This window comes from Cavia porcellus, unplaced genomic scaffold (assembly GCF_034190915.1).
Source record: "Cavia porcellus strain 051 isolate PalLab524CR breed Dunkin Hartley unplaced genomic scaffold, mCavPor4.1 scaffold_33, whole genome shotgun sequence".
Taxonomy (NCBI): domain Eukaryota; kingdom Metazoa; phylum Chordata; class Mammalia; order Rodentia; family Caviidae; genus Cavia; species Cavia porcellus.
This window is the reverse complement of record NW_026947516.1, coordinates 28,850,692-28,862,846: the sequence shown is the minus strand read 5'-3', so window position 1 is coordinate 28,862,846 and position 12,155 is coordinate 28,850,692.

The following is a 12,155-nucleotide window of genomic DNA, read 5'->3' as shown; positions in this document are numbered from 1 at the left end:
GCTCAGGCTACCCACCTTAACTTGGGTAGTACTAACACCCAAGGTGGGGAACCCTTAATCCAAACATCACATTATAAATCCCAGCATCACATTCTTAATTGCATCATAAAGCATGCTAAGCCCAACCACTTCTAAAAGGTTCCAGCTGTAATCTCAAGAGGGTTTGGAATGACATCTTGATACAAGAAATAATGAGATATATCATCGTTTTTCTCATATTAATGTAATTTCCAGATTCTAGTATCCTAAGGAATAATGCAGGTGTTTATCTGAGCATCACCAGTTCTTTCAGTATCCTGTAGCAGTTATAGAAAATATGTCCTACATTTTCCCACCGCTAACTCAGAGCTCATTTCTAAGCAGCAGGTACTCAGTGTATATCTGTAGAACAAGAGTGACCATGCTCTTGTTGGTCTCAATGTGAAATGTGCTCCAAGTTTCCTGTGGTAGTGGTTTGGGTGCCACTGAAGAAAGTTTGGAAAGGAATTGGATGTTGAGTTGTTTAACTTCATGAGTGGAATAATCCAGTGGCTTTTCCGTATTTTTATGGCAACACAGAGAAATAATAGAAAGTTAGGAAGTGGGGCCTATGGTAAGATGATGTCACCGTGAAGACACTAAACTGCCTTCATTCCTTCCTTTGTGGCTCTTTTTCGCTCCATCTGTTTCCTCATGGCCATGACTGGCAGACCTGTCTGCATGCCCCCAGGCTGCTCTGATATTCTACTTCACCGGAGACACAAAGCAGTGTAGTCAGTAGAATAAAGAGATTAATTCCTGAATACACTGGGCCAAAATAAGTCTTTGCCCTATCCTTTGATTTCTAAAGTGTTTTGTCACACTACAAAGAATAAATAAATAGAGTCACCAATAAGTGCACTTTATAAGTGCACCTTACAAAAAGTTAGTCTCTTGTAGGTTTTGAGGAAAGGCAGCACTTCGAAGCTTTGACGATTTACTGTATTGTCAAAATGTCTAAACCAAACTAAATGAAGCTCGTCATGTTTTATGGCATTTAAGTAATCTATCATCACAATAATTTATTGTGGCATCTTTTTTACATTTACAAAAGCACCTATTTCCCATGTCTACATGTCTGGGTAAAAAAAGCCTGAAACCTCAGTAGAGGTGGAGGTGTGTTTGCTTGTGGCTATGAAACAGGTCTGCCCATGCCGGTAGTGCTGGTAGCAGCAGCAGATCTGCCATGGGCTGTCTCCATCTCTCAAAGCTTATTTATGTCCTGTAGCCAAATCCATGAAGGATATCACTGATTCTAGTGAAAAAATCATGGACATTTATGGTACTGGATTCAGAGTCATTTTGGGAACCACCAAGGAATTCATGGCATACAGGATCAGATTTGAGCCCTTCCTGGTAAACCAGATGCTTTCTTCTCAAATAATGTTTGGCAGGGAGTTTTCTGTGTTTGCCATAGCTGAAGGGCTTTCTCTCAAAATCCACTGGAATTCCCAGAGAGTTCTCTAAGTTGCACAAGTGACCTTCATTAATTTCACTTCCAGAAACATGATGAGGAGCCATCTCCTGTCAGGTGCCTTGAGCCATCTCCTGTCAGGGTGAATCTTCCCATTGGTGGGGAGTTTCATTGGGCTGACAAGGCCACAAATGTGTCTTTTTGAGCTATCTTCCTATATGTTAGCTTCACACTCATTCATGATGAGAGCAGAAGCTGTTCTGAGAATCTCAGTAAAGGACATTGACACACCTGACTGAGAGTCTTCAGCATGTCTTCTTTAGTAAAGTGCTCTTTCATTCTGTGATTGATGAATAGGAATAGAAGGAGTATCACTAAAGACAGGAGAAGAAGAGGAAGGAAAGCTCTGCTGCACTGTGCTGAATACCTGTTTGATGTGGGGAGTCATTGTAGATCTAGTGCAGTTTCTCTAGAATGTGAACCTTTGTAATTAACATCTAGGCATGGTGACTGGTGAGAGACAGCATGCACAAGTGTAAAAGAAGAGGAAATGGAGAGCCAACTGGAAAAGACAGGGTGACAGCCAGGTGCACTTTCAGTGTGGAAGTAACAGCCCTGGGCTAAGGAAGGCTGTATCTGCAGTGTTCTCTGCGGGAAAGGCCCTGGGAATCCTAAGGACTTATGTTTGTGATCCTGCTGTTCTTCTGGTGATCTATGAAAAATTCAATGAACTTTATGCTGTGTGCTGCCATCGTCTCCTCAGATACTCTGGAAGTGACATCTGAGCCTAAAGTTGTTTTTTTTTTTTTTTTTCACAAATATTTTGTCTCCTGGTGGCAGATTATGTAAGATATCCATTTAGTGGCTTTTCTTGTCATCATGCATGACCTTGGAACCCAAAAGAAAGGATATAAATGGTCATTTCATCTTGGAACTGCTTTATACCTGTCCTACTACTTGACTTCTGAGTCTTCTCTGCTCACAAGGGGGACGAAATCTCTGAGTCCCTCAGCACTAGGTGTCTGTGTCTTCTTGTTTGAGTATATCTACCCAGGGCCCGAGAAGCCTTAAAGTAGGTAATGGTTCTGTGCTGTGTCCACTCTCACAGTACTTTATGGGAGTGAATGACATAGAACTGAAGGAATTCACTGTGGTCTATGGATAACTTTGGAAATCCTCCCAATGTTGCTGTTAGGCCATAACTGTAAGATGAGGCCCCTTATTCCCTTGTGAAATCATAGAAGCAATTATGTCAATCATGGCAACAACACCTAGTTATACCCATGCTGCCAGTAAGGGCGGGTTTTTTTTTTTTTAAGAGGAAAAAGAGAAAAACACAAAACAAAACAAAGCAGTGTAAGGTTACACATAATACAGAACTACAAAAAAAACATAACAGTAAGAAATCACCTGTTAATAGATTACATATTATCATCTTGGAAATAGTTGCTCGAATCACAGTATCAAAGAATACAAAGTAGACATTCAAACAGAGAGACTGCAAACAGCTGTGTTCAATGATCCAAAAACATTAATATAGTCAGCTATTTAACATCCCTAAACACACTTGCTGTTATATCCGTTAGAGCTCTTTTTTTTTTTTTCCCTCCCTCTCTTTTTTACAACAAAATTTACACATTTTGGATTTTATTACTCCTTAGTTCTTATTACTTTTTTTTTGGGGGGGGGGAGAATAAAGTCAAATATGGCAAAACAAAGCTGTAAGTCAAAACCAAGGATAGACATAGCACATGATGTAGAACAGAGTACAAGGTTATTAACAATGGTTATCAACATTGTCTCTTGTTTCCTTAAAAGGAATTGTCTATCTCATTAGATATTATAAAGTTGGACAAAACAGTGGAAGGGCGGGGTTTTGACTGGTTTTCTAAGTTGTGAAAGTAGAGGGTTGCCTTAATCCATCCTCAAAACAGTACCCATCCTCCTTGCAGTGTTAGTGACTCCTTCAATTCCATGTTTAAGCACTCTCCTATTTAACCATAGCACTCACATATCTGAGAATTTTCTTGCAGATTGCAATCCAAAAAGTCTCCAAGGTCCTTGTACAGCAGATTACATGATGGAATATGGGCCTTCTAGTCCTGTGAATTCTGTGCTGTTCTTGGTATCACTCATGATTTTGCATTTTATTCCTAGCAGTAAATGTGTCCCCTTTCTGTTTTTCTATGAGGTAAATGCTTCAACCAATTTCCTACTCCTTATGGTCCAGAGAGAATTTAGAGAAAGCCACAATGGGGTACTTTTTTTCTCATTTCTCCCAGGAATTACAAGTTTCAGATAGTTGCAACTTTCTGTACTTGGGTCAAATTTGTGGTATCAGTCCTGAATTAACATTCTAATTAAGAATAATACCAGACACTGAGTTTCCTTTTTTTTTTTTTGTTTAATTTAATTGTACATATTACATATGTGAAACATTTTCACTACTAAAATAATATTATTTGGTGTTTTTGACTTATTGTGATTTATGTCTAGATGCTCTTCTAAAGCATCATGAGCTCCTGGGTGAGTAATCACGAGGGTAATGGATAACAATTGTGTGGAATTTCTCAATGGGTTTCTCCATCTACCTGTGTACACCTAAATATGGTGCTGAGATGAGAAGCCTGCTTAGATGGGTCACTGCAGCTCTGGACAGGCAGGGTCTTTTTCTCTCCTTCATTTTTGCTTGCTCTCTGTAGAAGAGCCATATCATAAGCTGTTTATCCTCTGCCAAGCCACTCTGACCTGCTGCCCTGCGGTGTAGATAGAGGAGTATGGACTGAAAGATTTACAATGTGTAAACCTCTCTCCTCCTTAGAGCTGTTTGTGTTGAGTATTGTTTCTGAGCTCAATAAAGCAACTAAAGTAGATGTATGTATGCCATATGAAAGGTTTAAATCGTCTTATATGTTACTATCATTTCAAGCATAAAATTTTCATTCAAAAACATTTGAAATATGTCCCGTGGGCATTTTGTGACATGTACTATATAATTTTGGCCTGTAGTCACCCTAATCTATCATAATATACCGTAACTTCTTACTCTATTAATACTCATTTACTCAAAGTTTGTTCATCCATTGAACCCAGGTTTTCCTAGCATCTGGCAACCACAATTATACTCTCAACTTTTATAAGATCATTTTATTAAATATTCTACCTATGAATGAGGTGATTCAAAATGAGCAGGCTTGAATAGGCTCCATTTGAAAATGCCCATGTAGATCAAATTCCTTTTATTTCCGAGAACCCTGTAAACAAAGCAACAGGATAGTCTACCCATAACCTTCCTTTACAGTTTTAGGGTTGACAGCAGTCATGAAATGTTTTCCCTCTGATTCCACTTATGGTGATATAATTTTGTCTTCAGTTTTGATCCTTCAGAGTCTTCATGTTGGCTCCTAGCCTGTCAACAAGATGCTACTAGGAAGTTGTTTCAATATTTCAAATTCTTATTTCTCCTCTGCAACTTGTGCAGAGGATAACCCGTTTCCCATGAGTGAAGTGAGATGGGAGAAATGATTCCCAAACAAGGACTCCAGAACAAGTGCACCATCAAGCCAAATAGTGCTGCTCAAGGCCTTCTCTTCATCAGCCAGACTTAGCTCTTGTATGACTTCTGTTCAGATTCACACATATTCCTGTGGCTGCTTTGCCTTGTCATCATCAGTCTCTTTTGGGAAACAATTACACTCCCAAAGTTTGTGAGATCAACTTTTTAAATTCCACCTTTGAGTGAGATGTGTGTTATAAGCCAGCCACCATGACTTACTGGTTTTCAGGTTGTCTGTGTGAAATAGGAAGGTGGAACCCTTGATATTTTGAGGTTTACTAGCCTCATATTTATAGATAGTGATAATGTCATGCTGTGTCTCTTCTTCCTTATTACTACCTCACAATCTTAAGACATTTTCATTGCTTTATTTTGGCTCTACATATGAAAACAATATATTGCATTTGAAGTTTGGATGTAGTCAACTGAAAGATATTTTGAAAGAATGAGCAGAAAATGACCGAGTTGAGAGGTTCCTCAGGCTTAGAAGAGAATACCAATATACACTCTATGAGGACTGAATTCCAGTATATAATTCATCTTGTTCCCTTCACTGTCTTCTTTAAGTTGACTAAACTCCAGTTCTTTCTCTGCAAATGAAATGTGATCCATAGCCATGTGTTACAGTTTAGAGAAATCTGTAATGTATGTAAGACCAAAACTACAATGGGAGACAAATATTGGGATTTTAACAAATGATGTTGATAATTATTACTAAAGTTATTTCTATAGAAAAGGCAATCATTCACACATACTTTTATTTTTAAAATATTAAAAAAATTATAGTTCAATGACAGAGCCATACAAATGAAATACTGCTGAATAAATAATGCTAGTATTTACATACTGCCGCCTTAGTTATTTAATTTGGGTGTGCATTTTAATCCACTAATAGGCAATTTTTATGGCCTATTTCAGTCAATGAGGAGCATTCTCCCTCTTGGGTGTCTTTTCTTTCAATATATCCCATTTTTATTCTCTTCTGTATCACAATCTATTGACTTTTCTGTTAGAGTCTAAAAGTTACATCCTGAATAATATTAATACATTATCTCTGTAATGGAACAATATCTGAATCTGCATTCTATGATTAAAATGACAGTTCACTGGATTCTGGGAATTTCACTGCACAGGAGCAGCACAAATGCTCAGGGGCAGCTGCATGGACATGCTGTCTTGATTGTACATGGGGCTCAACTGCATGGAAACACCCTAATCCTTCCATTCCTGCTAGTTGGTGAAGATATTTTTGGGTGCATTCACAATTCCAAAGAAAATGTTGAAATCCTTATGCCATTGCCAGTGGAGTCTCTCAAATCTGAGGTGGAGCATGTGAGGGCCTGACACTAGCTCACCCATTCAACAGCCTTATGCAGCCCAGCATGCAGCCTGAGCTAAACTGCTATCCACTGAAAGAATTCCAAAATCCTGGTGCACCCAACTGCCAAAATCAGATCATTTCTATTAGGCTATCACCTGATATCCCCCCATGTCATTTTCTTGTTTGTCTTTTGTTTTAGGTAAGAATTCACCTTACTGTTTATAGAACAGCTGCTGTGAGGCTGTGACATCACCAGGACAATGGCTGGATCCTTTATTCCCTAACATCTCCAGTACTACCTGGAGTCTTCCAGAGCACAGATGCTCAATTAATGCCTACTGAACCACCAAATGACAAAAAATAGAATAAAAGAGTCAAAAGTGATAATTAGTTTCAGTTTAATTACTCATATGGCTTGGATAAATAAGTAGATTGAGCTCACTGTATGTCATATAACCATCAAAATCAATGTAATTAGATCCAGCAATAAGTTAATCACAATTTTTTTTTCATAATTTGGTGATTGCAACAACTATTGCCTGCAGAAGTTTTTCAGTCATGTTTAGGAAAACCACTTTTCTAAGTCCTTGTATATTTATGTTCTAGTAAAAAAAAAGTGCCAAACATTTTTACATATATTTAAATATAACAAAACTCAAAAATGAAAAATTAATGGAAATTAACACAGTCATATGAAAATATATTAGTGAATAATTTTATATTAAAAGTTCCTTCATCAAGGTTAAACAACTTTCTAAATATTTCATTTGAAGAAGAGCAATAGTATGTTTTCCTTAATGTTAAAAATATGTACTGTAAAACAAAGTATATCAACTAAAGAATGTTTAAAAAACAAAGACACTATACTTACTCAGATCAAAAACAAAAAAGAATTCTAGTATTTTCATTGCGTACAAAATCTATCTACCCCAGTTTAAAGACTGACACTTATTCAGCCCCATGTGAACATTACTTTAGAAAAGCCGGTGTGGGAGGGTTAGGAGAGACATCTGTGAGATGAACCCTATCTTTGGCCACACTACTTGTCACACCTCTGGGATTGTCTGCTACTTGTATTGCTCTTGTCTCTAAGCCCCTATTAACAGAGTCTGGAAGAAACTCAGGATACTATAACTGATCATTGTCTCAACATTTGCAGCTTGCTTCTTGATGGTTATGGCAAAGAGTCTATGTCGCCGAAAGGAATCCATAGCCTGATAAATCACTGTGGGGCAGCTGGTAATGATCCAGGTATATTTCCTGCATCAAAACTTGTGTGATGAGCTTATGGGGCTTCCCTAGTTTTAAGTGCTTATTCCACTACATATATCCCAATAACTGAGAAATTCTCAGTTTTCTTTCTTAGTGGCATGGTTGTCATTATACAGATCATGCCCATGGGCACCATCCAGAAACCCTTCTTGTACAACGCCCTACTTTCGTTCCAGCTTCCTTCCTTGGAAGGCCCCAGCTTGCTCAAGAGGATGTAGCAAAAAATTCTGTAATGGACTTCATTCAGACTCACGGTCAGCATGATTCAAGCATCAGGAGAGCTAGTACACAGGTTACTGACAATAGAGGAAGAAAACGCCATCTCTACTTCCTCCTTTGTAATGACCTGCACACTTCTGAGACCTGGGTCTCAACACAGGTTTGCTGGTATTGTTATGGAATTGTAGCTTACTCTTCCGATTTCAGAGAATGAGGGCTAAGGTGAGGGACAGCAAGCAGGAGCGTAGGCAGGAAGTCTGGCAAGGCAGGAACCTGAAAAGGCAGATAACAAGAAATAAGCATGACCATTAGTACATGTTGAATGAACCCAGAGTGCCTCTGGGAATTTCTGAGAGGGCACTGTCTACTGTCTAAGAACTCCCAAGTCACTCTTGAGAACGCTGTGGAGGAATTTGAAGTCTCAGGTCACTGAATTAGAGCCCAGCTTGGGGTAACTGAGATGTCAGCAGGAACTGGCCTTGGAGCCCCAGGATTCAGGTTTCATAGTTCTCTCGGATCACATGCAGCGTCACAATATCCACTAGTGTAGCCAAGGTCAAGAACACCATTCTTTTTACTCTCACACAGCTAACAGAACTTTCACCTTTCTGAGGAGAAGGAATTCAAAGAACAACTGAGGAGAATGATTTGAGGGTATTTTTTAACAGAGTGATTGGCTCACACAGCCATCTGACTCATCCTTGCTCTCCTTGTGTGACTTGAGAGTATTGGCTCTTGGCAGGTTTTCATCCTATGAGAACCAAGTTCTCGGTCACCTGATTCTGCTTAAGACCAAGTGAGGGAGCCCTTCAGTTTTAAGTCTTTCCCATGTCATGGATGGAGTCCTGGTTGCCCTCACAACCCGGTCTTGAAGAATTCACCTCCATGAAGGTCCTCGCCTTAATTCCAATGGAGCCAAAATTTTCTCTTCTACTGATCTGAGTGCACTTTCTCTAGACCTAGGGCTTCATTCCCTGACATCTCAGGTTAAGATAGGTGACCTGTGGTCCTTATAGCAGGTCTTCTGCCTAATTGCTGGACACTAGACTTTCAGTTAAATGAACTCATCTCTTTAAACTCTGATGCACTCTGTGTCCTTCATCTGACTACCACTTCCTGAAAGCTCCTATACTGACTTCCTCCTGGTAAATTTTGGTGCAGAAAGGAAAGGGGACTGTGGTTCTTGTTTGTTGTGTGGCTTTAAGTTTCTTTGTATTTGCTCAGGTTCCCACATGACTGATGCAGGGCCTGGCATTCCAATTGTGTTCCTCCCTCAAAACATTGCCTATAAAAGCTCTAAGAAGTGAAGTATTCATTGATATGAGAAGTATACCTTAAGCCTTCCTTAAATGACTTCAGTGGATATTTATAAATCTGAGCAATCTATTTCTATGCTTACTTCGTGTCATTCATTGTGATATTTACTCTTCTTCATCTATCCACATGTTTTGTTGTACCAAGATAATGATTCACAGTCAACCCTCAACCATTAATAATGTTTGATGTGGTTATGTATAGAATTTGTGGACTCAAGAATGTCTCAACTAATTCATACTTTTTTGTTGTTCTAATATTTCCCCGTGGAACTGGCCCATGGCTACTGCTGCCTCACATTAGTTAAATAAAATTGTTAAAAATGCATTGAACCATGAGAGTAGAAGAAAAAAAGGGCTACAGAAATTTTTCTCTACACATTGTTTTCATTTGCCACCATTTCAGGGCATAAACTTGCTTTATCTTCACGGCATGCCTGTATTAAGTGGACAGTAACACAGGGTCTTTTCTTTATGCTATACTGTTTCTTTTTCTTTCTTTCTCCTTAGCTGTCTTAAGCTTGATTTCAGTCATTGGAAACATCCTGAATTTTGTTGTCATCCTCACACCAATATTCATCTCAACAAAACTTTAAAAATACAATAATATTGAACATTTTCAATATATTTCTCTTTTTCAAAAAAAAAAAAAAAGAGGATACTGCTCTACTGGAGACTAGGGTTACTTTTCATGAGTCTATTAATTATTTTAATAATTATTTCTATAATCCACTTGTGAATTCTGCTATAATTTTGAATTGAGTACATTTTTATATTTTTAACATTTTCAGTGTTTGATTTCATTGTAAATGTAATCGTTTACTCATTGTCATTTTCTAGACTCCTAAATTTCTTCTGGGCTTTTTAATGCAAATTTTATGAATTTCCTTGCACATATCACTATTTTACACACAAGTCACTTTAAAAAAAGATCAGACCATATTATTAGTAGTTTTATCGCTTTTCATTTGTCTTTTTCATTTATTTTAATTTTTTTTTGCAACTTAGCACTATGTTTTCATCCTGCTGTTAATAAAACAGTTTCCTTTGTAGGTCTTTGTGTTCTTCTGCATTGTTAGAGTAATGCTTACAGTTTTTTTCATGGTAAATGAATTGTAGAAGGTAAAGCTACTAACATAGTACACTTCCATTTATCGTGATTAATTCCAGGAGATGAAATAAATACAGTACCAAAATTCATGAGTAACTCCAAACAAGTTGTTTTGAGTCACAAAACTTTCCAAGTATGCATCAACGTTCAAGTAGGTTGACACATAACCAGCACCAAATACTAGAGTCAAAACAACTTCCAAAGTTCAAGAGTCAAACCAATCACGTGCAACAATATACAATATACAGCCACCACTCTGTAATGTAGTCCTCTCTGCTCGATTTACATATTCCTCCCTTTATGTCCTGAACTCTTTATCATCTAGTATCCTCTTCTTAATTTACATATTATGGAATATCTTAGAGTTAGAAAAAACACATTATATAGTTTTCTTACATTGCTATTTTGCCAAATAAATTTCATTTTGGTTTTCTCAAAAATTTTTATGTATTGAAACCTCATTTTTTTGCATATACATTATTCTATTGTATGGGTGTGCTATCCTTATTGGTTCATTCATCTATTGAAGGGCCTATTGGTTTCTTCTATGCTTGCATAATTATAAGGGAAGCTTCTATGACCATTTGTGTGAAGGCTTTCATGTGGACATTTTTTTTTCAGATCATTTTGGAAATATCAGTACAATTACTGGATCTCTGCTCCATTTACTTATTCCTGCCTTCATTTCCTGAACTCTTTATCTTCTAATTCTCTCTTTGTAATTTACATATTCTGGAACATCTTAGAGTGAGAAAAATTCAGTATATAATTTTCTTACCTTGGCTACTTTTACAATGCGAATTTCATTTAGGTTTCCTCCATGTTTTTTTTTTTTTTTTTAATGAATTGAAACTTCATTTCCTCTCAGTACATGCATCATCCTGTTGTACAAATGTGCTATCTTTATGTGTTTATTCGTCTGTTGAAGGGCATCTTGGTTTCTCCTGTGATTCCACAATTATAAGTGAAGCTTCCATGAATGTTTGTGTGAAGTCTTTCATGTGAAGATTTCTTTCAGATCACTTTTGTAAATGTCAGTGCAATTACAGGATCACAAGCAACATACATGTATAATTCTGTAAGGTGCTGCTAAAGGATCTGCTAATGAATCTATGTGTTTCTGTATCACTAAAAGTACTCACGAGGCATCTTGATATTTCGTGTCTTCTCTTCCATTTAATGATTTTTTGGTGTGGGGAGTAAGACCAGAAATGGTTGTGTAGGTCAGGCTGACCTTGGACTTACTGTGTAGCTCAGGCTGGGCTAAAACTCAGCGCAGTCCTCCCGCTTCAGCCTCCCAAACGTTGGGATTGCAGGGCTGTGCCACCTCATCCCACCAGTTTCATTTTATCTTGTTTGTGTTTTGCAATTTAGTCATTCTGATAGTTGTATTATCAAGTTCTCATGTGCTAACTAGTAGAAAATTGACATCATCTTTAGTACAATTCATATGATGTATGGTACTGTAGCTGAAATCTCAGACCTGTGAGAGACTCAGGCAGAAGCTTGCACATTAAGGTCAAACCTGGTCAATCTAGTGATTTAGTGAGACCTTCTGTCAAAAAGTAAAATCATTTGAATTCACAAAAATATTTAGTGAATTCATTCACTGGTTTGAATTTTGGGAGATATTTACTATTCTAATTTCTTTCGTAGTTCCAGTGCTACTCAGGTGTACTATCTCTCCATGTGATATGTACGAGTCTTTCAAACATTTGTTTTATTTTTTCTGGATCACTAAATTTTTGTTCATACAGTTATACATTTTGCTTTATTATCTTATTTGTATTCATGGTATCATATTGATGACATTTCTTTGATTTTTGATGAAAATAATATTTTCCTTTTGTTAATGAGGCTGAAAGTTTTTCAGTTCTTTTAATCTTATCCACTACATCACTTTTCAACATCTATGACATACCAACAACCAA